This window comes from Anomalospiza imberbis, unplaced genomic scaffold (assembly GCF_031753505.1).
Source record: "Anomalospiza imberbis isolate Cuckoo-Finch-1a 21T00152 unplaced genomic scaffold, ASM3175350v1 scaffold_114, whole genome shotgun sequence".
Lineage (NCBI taxonomy): Eukaryota > Metazoa > Chordata > Aves > Passeriformes > Viduidae > Anomalospiza > Anomalospiza imberbis.
Window position 1 is genome coordinate 34,986 of NW_027099531.1, and position 13,737 is coordinate 48,722.

The 13,737-nt window shown below is 54.3% G+C and overlaps 1 pseudogene; it reads right to left on the minus strand.

Annotated features, from left to right (window-relative positions):
• Positions 1–953: 953 nt before the first annotated feature.
• The window catches only part of LOC137465837 (zinc finger protein 551-like), a 51,173-nt pseudogene continuing 38,389 nt past the window's right edge, over positions 954–13,737 (minus strand).

The following is a 13,737-nucleotide window of genomic DNA, read 5'->3' on the forward strand; positions in this document are numbered from 1 at the left end:
AAGCCCCCTCCCAGCACCACAAATGCCCACAGGATTGACAGAAGCCCTTCCCAGTCCCCCCAGGAGCCCCTAAACGCCCACCTCCCATGGCACTGACCAGGAGAGCTTGGTGGACAGGAACATTTACAGCCAGGATCAGCTCGGGCACTTCAGCAGTGATTTGGGCACTTTGGGGGAACATCCCGGATAGGGAGACCCAGGCCAGGCACTGGGACAGACAAGTAGAATTCTTGGAGAACAGGCGGGCTCAGGTGGACACCTTTTGCCGGCACACCTATGAGATTGTGGACATTTCCCCTGCCTTTGATAGCTTCAGAACACCCAAATCCTCCCAACTATTCTATTGAACCAACCCCAAATTCACTCCCAAATCCAGGTAGATGGTGCAGCTTTAGATCTCTTTGCTCAATCTCTTTATTTTCACCCCAGTTTTTGTTGTTTAGACAGTGTGAGGAAAGAAATTACTGAAATGGAAAAGACCTCCAAGATCATGCAGCACTGCTTGATGCCACCAGAAGAAATAACTGGACAGAGCGGGTGAAATTTCTTTGGGGTGTAAAGTCAACAAATTGCTTTCTGCCAGTGAATTTCCAGTTTACATCAGAGTCCTGATGGATGTTCCTGCCCCTGTGTTCATCCAGGTGCCTATGGGGATCCAGGAAGATGTGGAGACCACCTTCCAGGTGTCTTCTCAGCAGGAATCACTGGGAATGTGGGTCACCAGGGCTCTGACCAAAGTGGGTCCTCCCATGGGGGATGGAGTTGGAGCAGGGCACGAAGCTCTTCCCACAGCTGAGGAATTTGCAGGGCTTCCCTTACCGGTGCCTCCGTTGGTGTTGGGTCAAGGTAGAGCTTCTGGAGCTCTTCCCACACTGGGGACACTCGTAGGGCCTCTCCCCAGTGTGGATGCGCTGGTGGGTGACGAGGTGGGACTTTTGTTTGAAGCCCTTCCCACAGTTAGGGCAGCGGAAAGGCCTCTCCTCCGTGTGAATCCGCTGGTACCTGAGGAGACTGGAGCTGGTCTGAAACCTCTTCTGACACTGGGGACACTCGTAGGGCCTCTCCCCAGTGTGCATGCCTTGGTGGGTGACGAGGTGGGAGCTGCAGCTGAAGCCCTTCCCACACTCCCCACACTCGTAGGGCCATTCCCCGGTGTGGATCATCTGGTGCTGGATCAGGTGGGAGCTCTGCCTGAAGCTCTTCCCACACTCCAAGCACTTGTAGGGCTTCTCCCCATGGTGAACCTGCTCATGGCCCACCAGCTCCGAGCTCTGGCTGAAGCTCTGTCCAGCTTCCTGGCACAGGATGCCAGGGCTTTTTGGGCTCCCGGGGTCCCTTCTCCCCTCCTTCTCTGCTTTGGGCTGCAGGGGCTCCAAGGAGCCCCCCCTGCCCCTCTCCAGGCTGTTGAGGGTCCTGCCAATGACGGTGCTCCCCCCTCTCTGGGCTCCCCACTTTGGGCTCCTGGGGGACACAGGGCTCTGCTCCTCCAGGCTGCCTCTGCTGGCAGCTGCCACCGGGACCCCCCAGTGTCCCCCCAAGGGGCCTTTTCCACTCAGCTTTGCAGTTCTTCATTCTCCAAACATCCCCCCAAAAAACCCAACCCAGGGACCCCCCCAGGATATCTGGGCCAAGCTCCCCATCCCTGGTCACCCATGGGATGGGGGCTGATGGTCCCAGCAGGGCTGTGAATTCAGGAAGGGCTCGACCTCGTGGTTCCTTTTTCTTTTCCTGATCCTCCTTTGTCCCTCCTCTTCCTCTTCGTCCCACTCCTCCTCTTCCATCCCTCCTCCTCCTCCCTAAGCCCACCTCCTTCTCCTACTTCCATCCCTTCTGGCTCTCCTCCTCCATCCCTCTTCTTCCCTCCCTCCTCCTCCTCCCCCAGGAGCAGTGACACCCTCAGTGCCCCGTTCCCGCAGCCCTGACAGCCTGCGGCAGGAGCGGGGATGGAGCCGGGACAGGTCGGGATGGGCAGCGCGGGGCTCTCGGCTGCTCCCACCCGCTGGGGGCGGGGGGAACCCGGCCCAGGCAAAAGGAGAGGCAAACTGGGAAAACTGGGGGCTGTGCATCCAAACTGGGCCTTGCTGGGGACCCTGCCAGGGGACTGCCAGCCCTTGGGGCTCCTCTCGGGAGATCCGGGAGGGGGGAACGCAGAGAGGGCTGGGAGATCCCAGGAATGGCAGCACAGCGAGTGACTTTTTTATACTGGGATCGTACTGGGATCATACTGGGAGCAGCTGGGCCCATGCTGGGGCAGACTGCGGTCACACTGAGGGAGACTGGGATCATATTGGGATCATACTGGGATCACACTGGGACAGAGTAGGAGCCTGCAGCGGGCAATTGAGACCATGCTGGCGCAAATAGGATACACTGGGAGTGACTGGGATCATTCTGAGTTTGACTGGGAGCAACTGTGAGCAACTGGGATCATGCTATGAGCAAGTGGGAGGAACTGGGAGTCACTGGGTGCATGCTGGGGGTGACTGGAAACAACTGGGCTTTTACTGGGATCAACTGGGATCATGCTGGAGGTGACAGGGATCATATTGGCAGTGAGTGCAACTACACTGAGGCTGACTGGGAGTGGTGGAGAACAAATGGGATCATGCTGGAAGGAACTGGGAGTGACTGGGAGTATGCTGGAAGGAACTGGGGTACACTGGGAGAGACTGGGAGTGACTGGAACAAAAGTGAGGGTGAAAGGGAGCCACTGGAACCATGTGGGGCACAACTGGTTCATACTGGCAGTGACTGCGAGTACACTGGGCTCATCTCTGGACCATACTGGGAAGGACGGGACTAATATTGGGAGTGTCTGAGACTGACTGGGAAAACACCAGGCACATCATCCCCCATACTGGGTGTGACTGGGAGCAACTGGGAACACACTGGATGAAAGTGGGAGCAACAGGGACTGTGCTGAGGAAAAATTCTATCATAACGGGGAGTGACTGGGAGCAACTGGGCTCCTGCTGGGAGCAGCCCCTGGCGGCCCCGGAAGCCCCGCACCCCTTTCCCGGCCATGCCGCCCCTCCAGCCCCAGCACCCCCCATTGCCGGGGTGCCGGCACTGCCAGGGGTCCCCCCCTCTCGGGGTCCCCGCTGGGGCTTCTGGGGCTCTTCTCTCTCTGGGCTCCCGCTCAGGGCAGCCGCGGCTCTCCTGGGGCTCCCCAAAACCGGTGTCCCCCCGCCGGGGCTCTGCTGCCCTCACCGCCCACCGGGTCCCCCGGAAAACACCTCCCGGGGATCCACCGATGTCCCCCCGAGGGCCAGCTGCGGCTCGGCTTTGGAGCCCTACCAGCTCCAAACATCCCCCCCAAAAAAACCCAAACCCAGGGAGCCCCGGGATATTTGGGCCGAGGTCCCCCTCCCCGGGCACCTGCGGGATGGGGGCGATGCTCCCGGGGTGCTGCGAGCTCAGGCAGCGCCAGGGCCACGCGATTCCTTCTCTCCTCTCCTCTCCTCCGGCTGCTCCCTGCTGTCGCTGCGCCTCTTCCTCCCTCCCTCCTCCTCCTCCCCCGCTCCCGAAGCCCCCACAGCCGTGGGAGGGGCGGGGATGGAGCTGGGACAGGTCGGAACGCAGAGAGGGCTGGAGGGGTTGCCAGGAGTGGCAGTGCCTGGGCTGTCCTGGGATCATACTGGGAGCGGCTCCTGGGTGACCGAGTTCTACTGGGATCATACTGGGATCGTACTGGGAGTGAGGAGGAGCATCGCAATGGCTCCAGCGCTGGGGCTGGGGGCGCTCCTGGGGCCCCGGGGGGGCAGCGAGAGGTGAGGGGGACCCCCGGCACCGGGACTCTTTGGTCGCCCATTCCGGAGCACCGAGGGGCCCCTGAACCCCCATTCCCGGGCACCACCATCCCCCCGCACCCCCATTCCCGGCTTGGGTTCCACCCTGCACCCCCTTATCCAGCACCGGCAACCCCTGCACCCCTTTCCCGGCCATGCCGCCTCTCCCAGCACCCAGACCCCCTTTTCTTTCCCCCAGAGACCCCCTGGACCCCTATTCCTGCCTTTCCCAGCACCCAGACCCTCCTTTTCTCAACACCGAGGACACCTGGGACCCCTATTCCCAGCCAGCCCAGGTTTTCCCACCTTTTGCAGGGAATGGGGACACCGGGGACCCTTGGAGTCCCCTTTCCTGACGATAGTGACACAATTAAGCTCACCCAAACTCGTCCTGGATCTCCCCTAAGCCCCCAGTGGGGATTCCTGGGAGTTCCCCTGTGTTCCCCCTTTCCCAGGACTTTGCGGGTCCCCCCGACCTGTCCGTGCACCGCCAGATTTCTTCCACAGCCCCCTGTGATGGTGGGGGTGGGGGCCGAGTGCTGGCCCCCCCCTGCCTGCAGCAGATCCAGCGGTGAGGGGAGTTTGGGGGGGATCCCTGAGCATTTGGGGTCCCCTGGGTTTTGGGGTGACCCCCGGGCCCCCCAGGATCTCCCTGAACACGCTGACGCTACCCGTGCGCAGTGAGAAGGTTCATACCCGGCACGGGGTCCCAGCTCTGTCATCAGCATTGCCCATGAACCCCCAAACCCTCCCGGGAACCCCCAAATCCCCCGGGACACCCCAACATCCCCGGGACCCCAAAACCATCCCTGGGCCGTCCAAAAACTCCCCAAGACCACAAAAACCCCACACAGACACCCCCCAAACCATCCCAGGACATCAAAATTCCCACAAGAGCTCCCAGCACCCCCAGATGCCCCTGAGAAGGTTCTTACATGGCAGAGGGTCCCCATCTCTGTCACCGGCAGGTACCCCAAACCAGCCTTGGGTTCCCGCTGGGATCGCCCGATCCCCCCCTTTGGGAATCCTGAAAACCCCCCTGGGAACCCCCAAAAATCCACCGGGACCCCAAAAACCCTGGATATAGACAAAACCCCCGTCAGGAATTCATCATGAAATTTATACCCAGCATGGGATCCCCATCACCATCATCGGCATCACCCGGGTACCCCCAGATCCTCTCGGGATCCTGTGCCTGATGCAAATGGAAAGAGAACTGGGGTGTGAAAAATAAAGCTTGTTTCTTTTCAGAAAAACCGCAATGAAAACACAGAACACATTTACATTGTAAGAATATTTGTAACAACAACAATATATAGAACGTATATACCTAAGAACATATGTTATGGTTTGACGCTGGCGCGATGCCAGCACTCCCATGAAAATGCACTTTTTAAAATAATTGCTGTGAGATGTGATCAGGAACAGAGCAGAGCAGGCTCAAGCTTAATAACAAAGAAAAGAACTTTATTAAACTACTACTACTATAAAAACACAGACACTCAATCCTGGACGAAGACCTTCCAAAACACTCTTCCTCCTCCCAACTAATTCCCACCTAATTTCCAAATGGAACCACAGTGAGACACCACCCTGGATCCTGATCAAGTTGCCACCCTTCAGATATTCAAATACTCAATCTTTCAAGGGAGACAGGAGTCTCTCCTGTGCCACAGACTCCCCAGGAAACACAATTGCCACCCTTGTGTTTCCATGTCACACACGGCAACTGCCCAGAGAAAATCTGCCGTGGTGAAACTCTCCTCTCCATGTCACAGTGCTCTCACCACCGTGCAGGGACAGACTGCTCATAGGGTTCCTTTAAGGATGCTTTGCCATGGACCAAAAGAGACAACAGTTCAGTTTCTCATTGCGGGACTACAGTCCCCCCCATTTTCCCCTGGGGCTGAGGGTCCAAGAGCAGAGGTCTTCTTCTCCTCTTCTTCTTCCCCGAAGACAGAGGGCTTCTCCACACTTTCTCCAACTCTCCTCTGTTCTCTCTAATCCTCTGCTGGTAATCACTAATACAAGTCTCTTGGCTCACTAACGCACCCCCCTAAGTGCAGCTTCTGTCAGGAGAATTTGGTTCAGTCTATGGCTAACAAGAAAAGTCCAGCCACAAGCCACTCCATCATCTCCTTCCAACTCAAGAATTTCTTCTTCCATCATCTCGGATTCCCAGACTGTCTCTCTTCTACTTCAAATCAAGGAGGAGTAATATTTTACAAAGCCTTCATTTCTCAGGAAAGGGTTAAAAGCTCAGACTCCCTGGACGGCTGATATCTCTGCCCAGCAGCCGATTCCCAAGGCCAAGGCTGGGCACCTTCCCCCACCCCTTCTCCTCTGCGCCGGCAAAGTTACAGGTGCCGTCTGGACTCTCTGTCTCTTCCCTCTTGGCGGGGGGAACGACAAAGACATCTCCACTTCTCTCCACCCTTCCATCCACAGGAGCTGGCTCGGTTCCAGTCCTTCAGCCCCTCAGCTCACCTCGACCAGGCCACATGGCTTCCCCTCCCCCACCCAGCCCCATGGCTGGGCAGGGGAGATCTGCACTGCACCCTGACCAGAACCAAAGAGAGCGAGCTCTTGGGAGTTCCTGCTTTTAACCCCCTGTGTTCTCAGAGGCGTATCCACACCTTTAGTGGCCACTTAAGGTGCCAATATCCAAACTTGACTACTGATTGGTTTGACCCAACTTCCTGAAAGAATTCACTTCCATGTCAAACCACAACAGCATATCCAACAAAAGTCAATGAAACATATTTACAGAAGACAAAAAGAAGCCCTGAAACCTATGGCCTAAAGACAACAACAAACTCTACAACGTATGTACAAAAGGGTGGCGTCTCTGTCCGGGATCTCCATCGGTCCCTGAGGAAAAGCAAGAGGCACAGTCACTCCAATCAGGCAGAGAGGGCTCTTCCATGTGCCCCCAGGCTGGCCCAGCAAGCGCAGCACAGGCTGGGGATGGCCACCAGAACCCAATGCACCGGGTCCCACATCCCTGAGCAGGGACCACCCAGCCCAGTCCCAGCCTGGCAGCAGGGGACCCACTCTGCCTGTGGGGACCACATACCTGTCCTGCTGCTGGTATTGCTCTTCATCCCAAGATCATGGCCTCTTCCTCATCTTTTTCATCAATGTCCATGTCCTCAAGGTACTCTTCCATTTCCACGTCCATCTCCTCTTCCACATCTACCTCCATCTCTTCCTCTCCAGTCTCTTCTTCATCCACTTCCATATCCTCCTCCGTATCCATCTGCATGTCCACCTCCATCTCTTCCTCTCCACTCTCTTCTCCATCCACTTCCATCTTCTCCTCGGTATCAATCTCCATGTCCACTTCCATTGCATCGTCTCCAGTCTCTTCCCCATCCACTTCCATCTTCTCCTCTCTATCAGCCTGCATGTCCACCTCCATCTCGTCCTCTCTGTCTGTGACAGCCTGCAGAGGTAGCAACACCTCAGAGTGGGGTCCCTGTCCCATCCCATCCCCACAGAACTCCAGCCCCGCCGGGCAGCCGGGGGGTGTCCACCTCCATGGAATGGCACCGTACCTTCCTCAGGACAAATGTGAGCATCCTGCAGGGACGGATGACAAAATCCAGGCAACAGAGAGCTTTCAGGACTGATGGGAGTATCAGGGCGCAGGTGACGAGAAGGGTGACAGGGAGCATGGTGAAGGGTGAGCTGGCACGAGGGCTGGCACAGGGTGGGCTGACACAAGGGCCAGTGGTTGTGTTGTGCTCTTTGCTGGACGCTGGAAGTTCCTGCCTGAACATCACATCTGTGACATCACAGTGGATCTAAAGAGCATCTTGTCCCAAGCTGAGCAATCTTCCGCAGCCCATGCTGCTCACAGCCCTGTTGCCAAGGATGGGGCATCCACAGCCTGGGCCAGTGCCTCAGCAGCCTCCGTGTAAAAGAGCAGCTTCCTCAGATCCAACTTCAGTCAGCCTCCTGCAGTTGAAAGCCATCCCCCCTTGTCCTGTTGCCACGGGCCCGGCTGAACACTGTCCCCGTCTTTCCTGTGGGACCCTTCCAGTCCTGCAGAGCTGCAGTGAGGCCTCCCCAGTGTCTCCTCTTTCCAGGCTGAGCATCCCCAGCCCCACTTGGACGGCAGTCAGGTAGATCAGGGGGAGTCAAGGCTGAAGTCAAATAGCATCAGGAACTGAGAGGTGGAAGCTTTAGGCCCAGGTTTGCCTCTGTAATAACAGTGGAGGGGAAGATGGTGGGACACTGGCTCTGTTCTAACCGGTGAATGTTTTCTTTTTTTTTTTTTTTTTCCTTCTTTTCTGTCATGCTGATGCAGGTGTTGCTGTTTGCAAGGAAGCTTGGCACAATATCCATTGTCTTCTCCATTTGTGAAACACCGAGCAGAGTCTGGGCAGGCTGATGATGCAGAGCAAAACCTGCAAATACACCGGTGATCCTGAGCCTGGAGGATGCAGCTAAACCCGGCCAAAAATAATTTCTGGAAAGTCAAGCCTGGTTTACATTTTCTTGAATTTGGCTATTCCTGAACCGGGGGAGGGGGCTTTCTGGGGAGGGGGTACCACAGGGGTTCCCCTCCCCCATTTTTGGGAGGTTTCCCATGGTGCCCCCTGCCCAAAAAGCTCCGCGGGCCCCCTGAAGTGGCTCCTGTTCCACCGGCTGGTGCCCCCTGATCCAGGACGGCCCCCAGTGAGTCTGGGGGGCTCTGGGGGGATTTTGGGGGGATTTTGGAGGCATGTATGGGCTTTGGGGGATTTTGTTGGGAGATTAGGGGGAATTATTGGATTTTGGAGAGAATTACTGGGTTTGTGGGGTTATGGGGGTTTTGTGGGATTTGAGGATTTTGGATTTTAGGGATTTTTTTAGGGTTTTGGGGTGGTTATTTTTTGGGGGGTTTATTGAAATTTTTGGGCGGATTTTTTTTCTTTTGTGTTTTTGTTTTTTTTTTTTTTGGTGTGTTCCATTGGGATTTTGTGGGATTCTTTGGTGTTTGGGAGTTTTTAATTGGGATTTTTGGGGGATTTTGGGGGATTTTAGTGGAATTTTGGGGGGCTTTGGAGTTGTCCCAGAGTGTGGGGAAGGGCTGAGAGGCACCAAAGTCTCCTTTAAACCCCTGAAAGTCCCAATAAACCCCATGAAATCACAATTAAATTTCACAAATTCCCATTAGAACACCCTCGAATCCCAATAAAAGCCCACAAAATCCCAATTAAACCCCACATATCCCCGCAAAAATGTCTCCAAAACCACAACAAGCCCCACAAAATACTCATGAGACCAAAGAAATTCCGTCAACAACCTAAAAAAAACCTACAAAACCCCCCCAAATCCCCACTAAAATTCCTAACAAAACCAATTCCCCAAAGAATCCCACTAAATGCCCCCACAATTCCAATAAATTGCCTCCAAATCCCCTAAAAATCCCAATAAAACCCAGAAATAATTCCTGAGGATCCCACAAAATCGCCACAAAATCCCAGTAAAACCTTCCAAAATTCTAAAGAAAACACAAAAAATTTCAATTAACCCCCAAATACCCCCAGGAAAACAACTTCCCACTCAAAGCACCAATAAAGCCCCTCAAAATCCAAACTCCCCAAAATCCCCCAACTGCCTCCAAACCCAATAATTCTCCCCAAAAACCCCAACAATTCCCCGTAAACCCCCAACACAATTCCCCAAAGCCCAAAAAAGCCCCAAATGCCAAAACCCCTCCCGAGCCCTCCCTGGTCCCTCCCGGTCCCGCCCAGGCCCGTCCGGGGCCGCGGCCAAAACTGCCCGGAGCGAGAGCGGAGGTCCCGGAGCGACCCCGGAGCCGATCCCGGGCTCGGCCTTGGGCTCGGCCCCTTTGGGGGATTTTGGGCCGAACCGGGCAGGTTTAGGGTGGGCTTCAGATCCCTTGCGGGGATCCCGAGCCTTTTCGGGTGGATTTTCAGCCCCTGTGGCTGATTTGAGGCCGAATCTGGTGGGGTTTAGGGGGGATTTCAGACCCCTTTGGATGATTTTAGGCCCATGTGGGTGGGGTTGGGCCCATTTGGGTGAGTTTAGGAAAAACTGGGCCCATATGGGTGAATCCTAATCCTGTGTGGGTGATTTTAGGTCCCTTTTTTGGGTGTTTTGGGCCCGTTTAAGTAGGGTTTTTTGCTTCTTTGGGCAATTTTAGCTTGAACCAAGCCTTTTTAGGGTGATTTTAGGTCTTCTTGTGTTGGTGTCAGGGACATTTTGGGGATTTTAGATACCTTTGGATGATTTTAAGCTGGACCAGATACTTTCAGGCTGGATTTTAGTCACATTTGAAAGATTTACGGGTGATGTTAAGCCATTTCTTGAGGGTTATAAAACACTTGGGGCAGTTTTAAGCCCCTTTGGTTGGATTTTAGAGCCCTTTGGATACTTTTAATCCCATTTGGTTGATGTCAGGCCGAACCATGTGGATGTAGGCTGCATTTGATGCCCTTTTGGGTGATTTTGGGTCAAACCGGGCTTTTTTAGGACAGCGCGTCCCCTTGGCCCCGGCCCTTTCCCCTCACGGTTCCGCCCTTTCCTCGCTCCTTTCCCCTCACGGTTCCGCCCTTTCCTCGCTCCTTTCCCTTCACGGTTCCGCCCTTTCCTCGCTCCTTTCCCCTCACGGTTCCGTCCTTTCCTCGCCCCCTTTCCCCTCACGGTTCAGGATCCCGGAGCGGGGGAGGAGGAGGAGGGAGGGAGGAAGAGGCGCAGCGGCAGCAGGGAGCAGCTGGAGGAGAGGATAGAAGGAATCGCGTGGCCCTGGCGCTGCCTGAGCTCGCAGCACCCCGGGAGCATCGCCCCCATCCTGTAGGTGCCCGGGGAGGGGGAGCTCGGCCCAAATATCCCGGGGCTCCCTGGGTTTGGGGTTTTTTTTGGCTGGGATGTTTGGAGCTGGCAGGGCTCCAAAGCCGAGCCGCAGCTGGCCCTCGGGGGGACATCGGTGGATCCCCGGGAGGTGTTTTCCAGGGGTCCTGGTGGGCGGTGAGGGCAGCAGAGCCCCGGCGGGGGGACACCGGTTTTGGGGAGCCCCAGGAGAGCCGCGGCTGCCCTGAGCGGGAGCCCAGAGAGAGAAGAGCCCCAGAAGCCCCAGCGGGGACCCTGAGAGGGGGGGACCCCTGGCAGTGCCGGCACCCCGGCAATGGGGGATGCTGGGGCTGGAGGGGCGGCATGGCCGGGAAAGGGGTGCGGGGCTCCCGGGGCCGCCAGGGGCTGCTCCCAGCAGGAGCCCAGTTGCTGGCAGTCATTCCCCATTATGATACAATTTGCCCCCAGCACTGTTCCCGTTGTTCCCAGTGCCATCCAGTGTTTTCCCAGTTCTCCCAGCTGCCCCTAGAATAGTCCCAGTCACTCCCAGTAAGATCCCAGTATGAGTCCAGTATGATCCCAGTCTCTCCCAGCAGGGCCCCAGTCACTCACCCTTGTCCCCAGTTGCCCCCAGCGTGGTCCCAGTTACCCCCAGCACATTCCCAGTGGCTCCATATGTGTCCCAGTCCTAGTGCAATGATGGGGAATACCAAATGCACTTGAGGTATCACGTACGGTTAACACAAAGCTGTGGCTATGTTTGTGATGGGGTCATAGGTAAAGTTCACTAGGTTCCACCGGGATTGGAATTCCTTTTCAAAATCAGCGGCACTGTCCCAAACTATTTTCCGAATCTCAGTAGGAAAAGTGCCTTCTTCACCTTCTCTTATAATCGAGGCAGCAACCGACTGCATCCATAATTGAGCCTGGATACAGCTGAGAGCTAAAGAAAGGTTCTTTTGTGTGGCACCGAGTGCATCAATTACCAATTTGTGATCATTTACGCTCGCTTCCTCCCAACTTGGTAATATGTTTGATAGCAAGCACTGATGTCTTCCCAAGGCCAGTAAGGAGGACTGCAGTAGTTGTTGGAATTTGGTCAAATCTCTAGTGGTGGCAGCCAATGTATTCATTAATACTTCTGAATCAATGCAATTTAGAATTCCCAATCCTGTTCCCACAGCACCGGTTATTTCTCTTAGCATCCGTCTTTTAGAAGGGTTCCGCTGTCGCAACCAGGTCGTCCAATCCTGAAAAGAAGTTTACAAAAAAGGTGAACAAGCTGGCTGAATTTCTGAGACATTTTTTTGCATCAGCAATTTTACTTGTTTGAGAGACCACGCTGGATTAAAGAATATTTGTTGTTGACCTGTTTTCCTGATTATGTATGGTCCAATTCCAAAAATTTTCAGGCCAAGCGTAACTGGTGGTTGGGTGGTAGGTGTCACAACATTAACATCAAGTTCTCCCCAGGATTTAAATCAATACTTTAAACTTAAAAAAAAAAAAAAAAAGCCCTTCAGTATTTTTAGACCAAAGCCAAAATTCTTCTAGAGTTTGTGTTAATGTGAAATTGTGCCAGTCCTGTACGCTTGGGTGCGTACAAACCTTTTCGTGCTTCAAAAGATCCTTTTACTTTTTTTCTGCATGCTACCACAATTATTTCAGACCACTCAGCTGGTTTCTGGCCATGGGGTTGTGGCAGGATGCAGAAAAGTATCACCAGTTTTTTCATGGTTTAGGTGGTCTTCATGTCCCTCGGAGTTCTTCCGTAAAAGTAAACACAACAGAATCCTGCCCCCGAGAGGCAGAAAAGTTAGAATGATGGAATTATCCAGCATGTATTGATCCGATGCTCTTTCCCTAGAGCACCAGAGGCTTCCCATGCATATTTATTCAGAGGGGGTGTTAGCACAAGTGGTACTAGCCCTAGAGTAAGGGAGGTCCAGCAGCACAGGTTGGCCAGGGTAATGTGCTGGATTGTTGGGATCATTTGGTGCACAGCAGAGGAGTCAGAGTCGATACAGACAAGAGAGGTATTCTGTGCCACACGCTGGGAAACACTCCAAAGTGCTATCAGCTCCCCAGCCTGAGCACTGCTTTCTCCCCCAGTAATAACTAGTTCACCAGAGGAAATGTGGGGGGCTGCTGCCCTGTATCTCCACACCTTCCCCTCTCGTTTGGCAGAGGCATCAGTGAACCAAGAATTTGCTGATTGTTCAGGGGAGAAAGGAGGGGCTACTTTGATTCCAGAGGCAGGTTTGTCATTGCTGCTATCCAAGCTCTCAGTTGCATCATCAGGAGCACACAGCAGCCTGGAGGGTGAGGAATGCTGGATCTGTACCACTGTGTGCTCATCCTTCACCTTAATGTGGAGCTGCCCCAGAAGTGGCCATGTATCACTTTTACAGTTCTCCTGTTGGCTATATCTTGGAGCAGCTGTTATATGTGGTTTTCATGGTGATCCTGTGGGAAGCAGCCATTTGCCTGCTGTGATATCCTCATCTAATAGTAACTCCTCATTCTCTTTGGTTTTATTAGGTTTTTTTATCTATTTGTTTGATTGGTTTGCGTGGGTTTGTTTGTTTGGGTTTTTGTCTGTTTTGGTTTGAGCTTTATGTTTGCTTTTTTATGAATGACTGGTGAAGTTGGCATAGCCAAACTCAAGAAAATGTAAACCAGGCTTGACTTTCCAGAAATTATTTTTGGCCGGGTTTAGCTGCATCCTCCAGGCTCAGGATCACCGGTGTATTTGCAGGTTTTGCTCTGCATCATCAGCCTGCCCAGACTCTGCTCGGTGTTTCACAAATGGAGAAGACAATGGATATTGTGCCAAGCTTCCTTGCAAACAGCAACACCTGCATCAGCATGACAGAAAAGAAGGAAAAAAAAAAAAAAAAAAGAAAACATTCACCGGTTAGAACAGAGCCAGTGTCCCACCATCTTCCCCTCCACTGTTATTACAGAGGCAAACCTGGGCCTAAAGCTTCCACCTCTCAGTTCCTGATGCTATTTGACTTCAGCCTTGACTCCCCCTGATCTACCTGACTGCCGTCCAAGTGGGGCTGGGGATGCTCAGCCTGGAAAGAGGAGACACTGGGGAGGCCTCACTGCAGCTCTGCAGGACTGGAAGGGTCCCACAGGA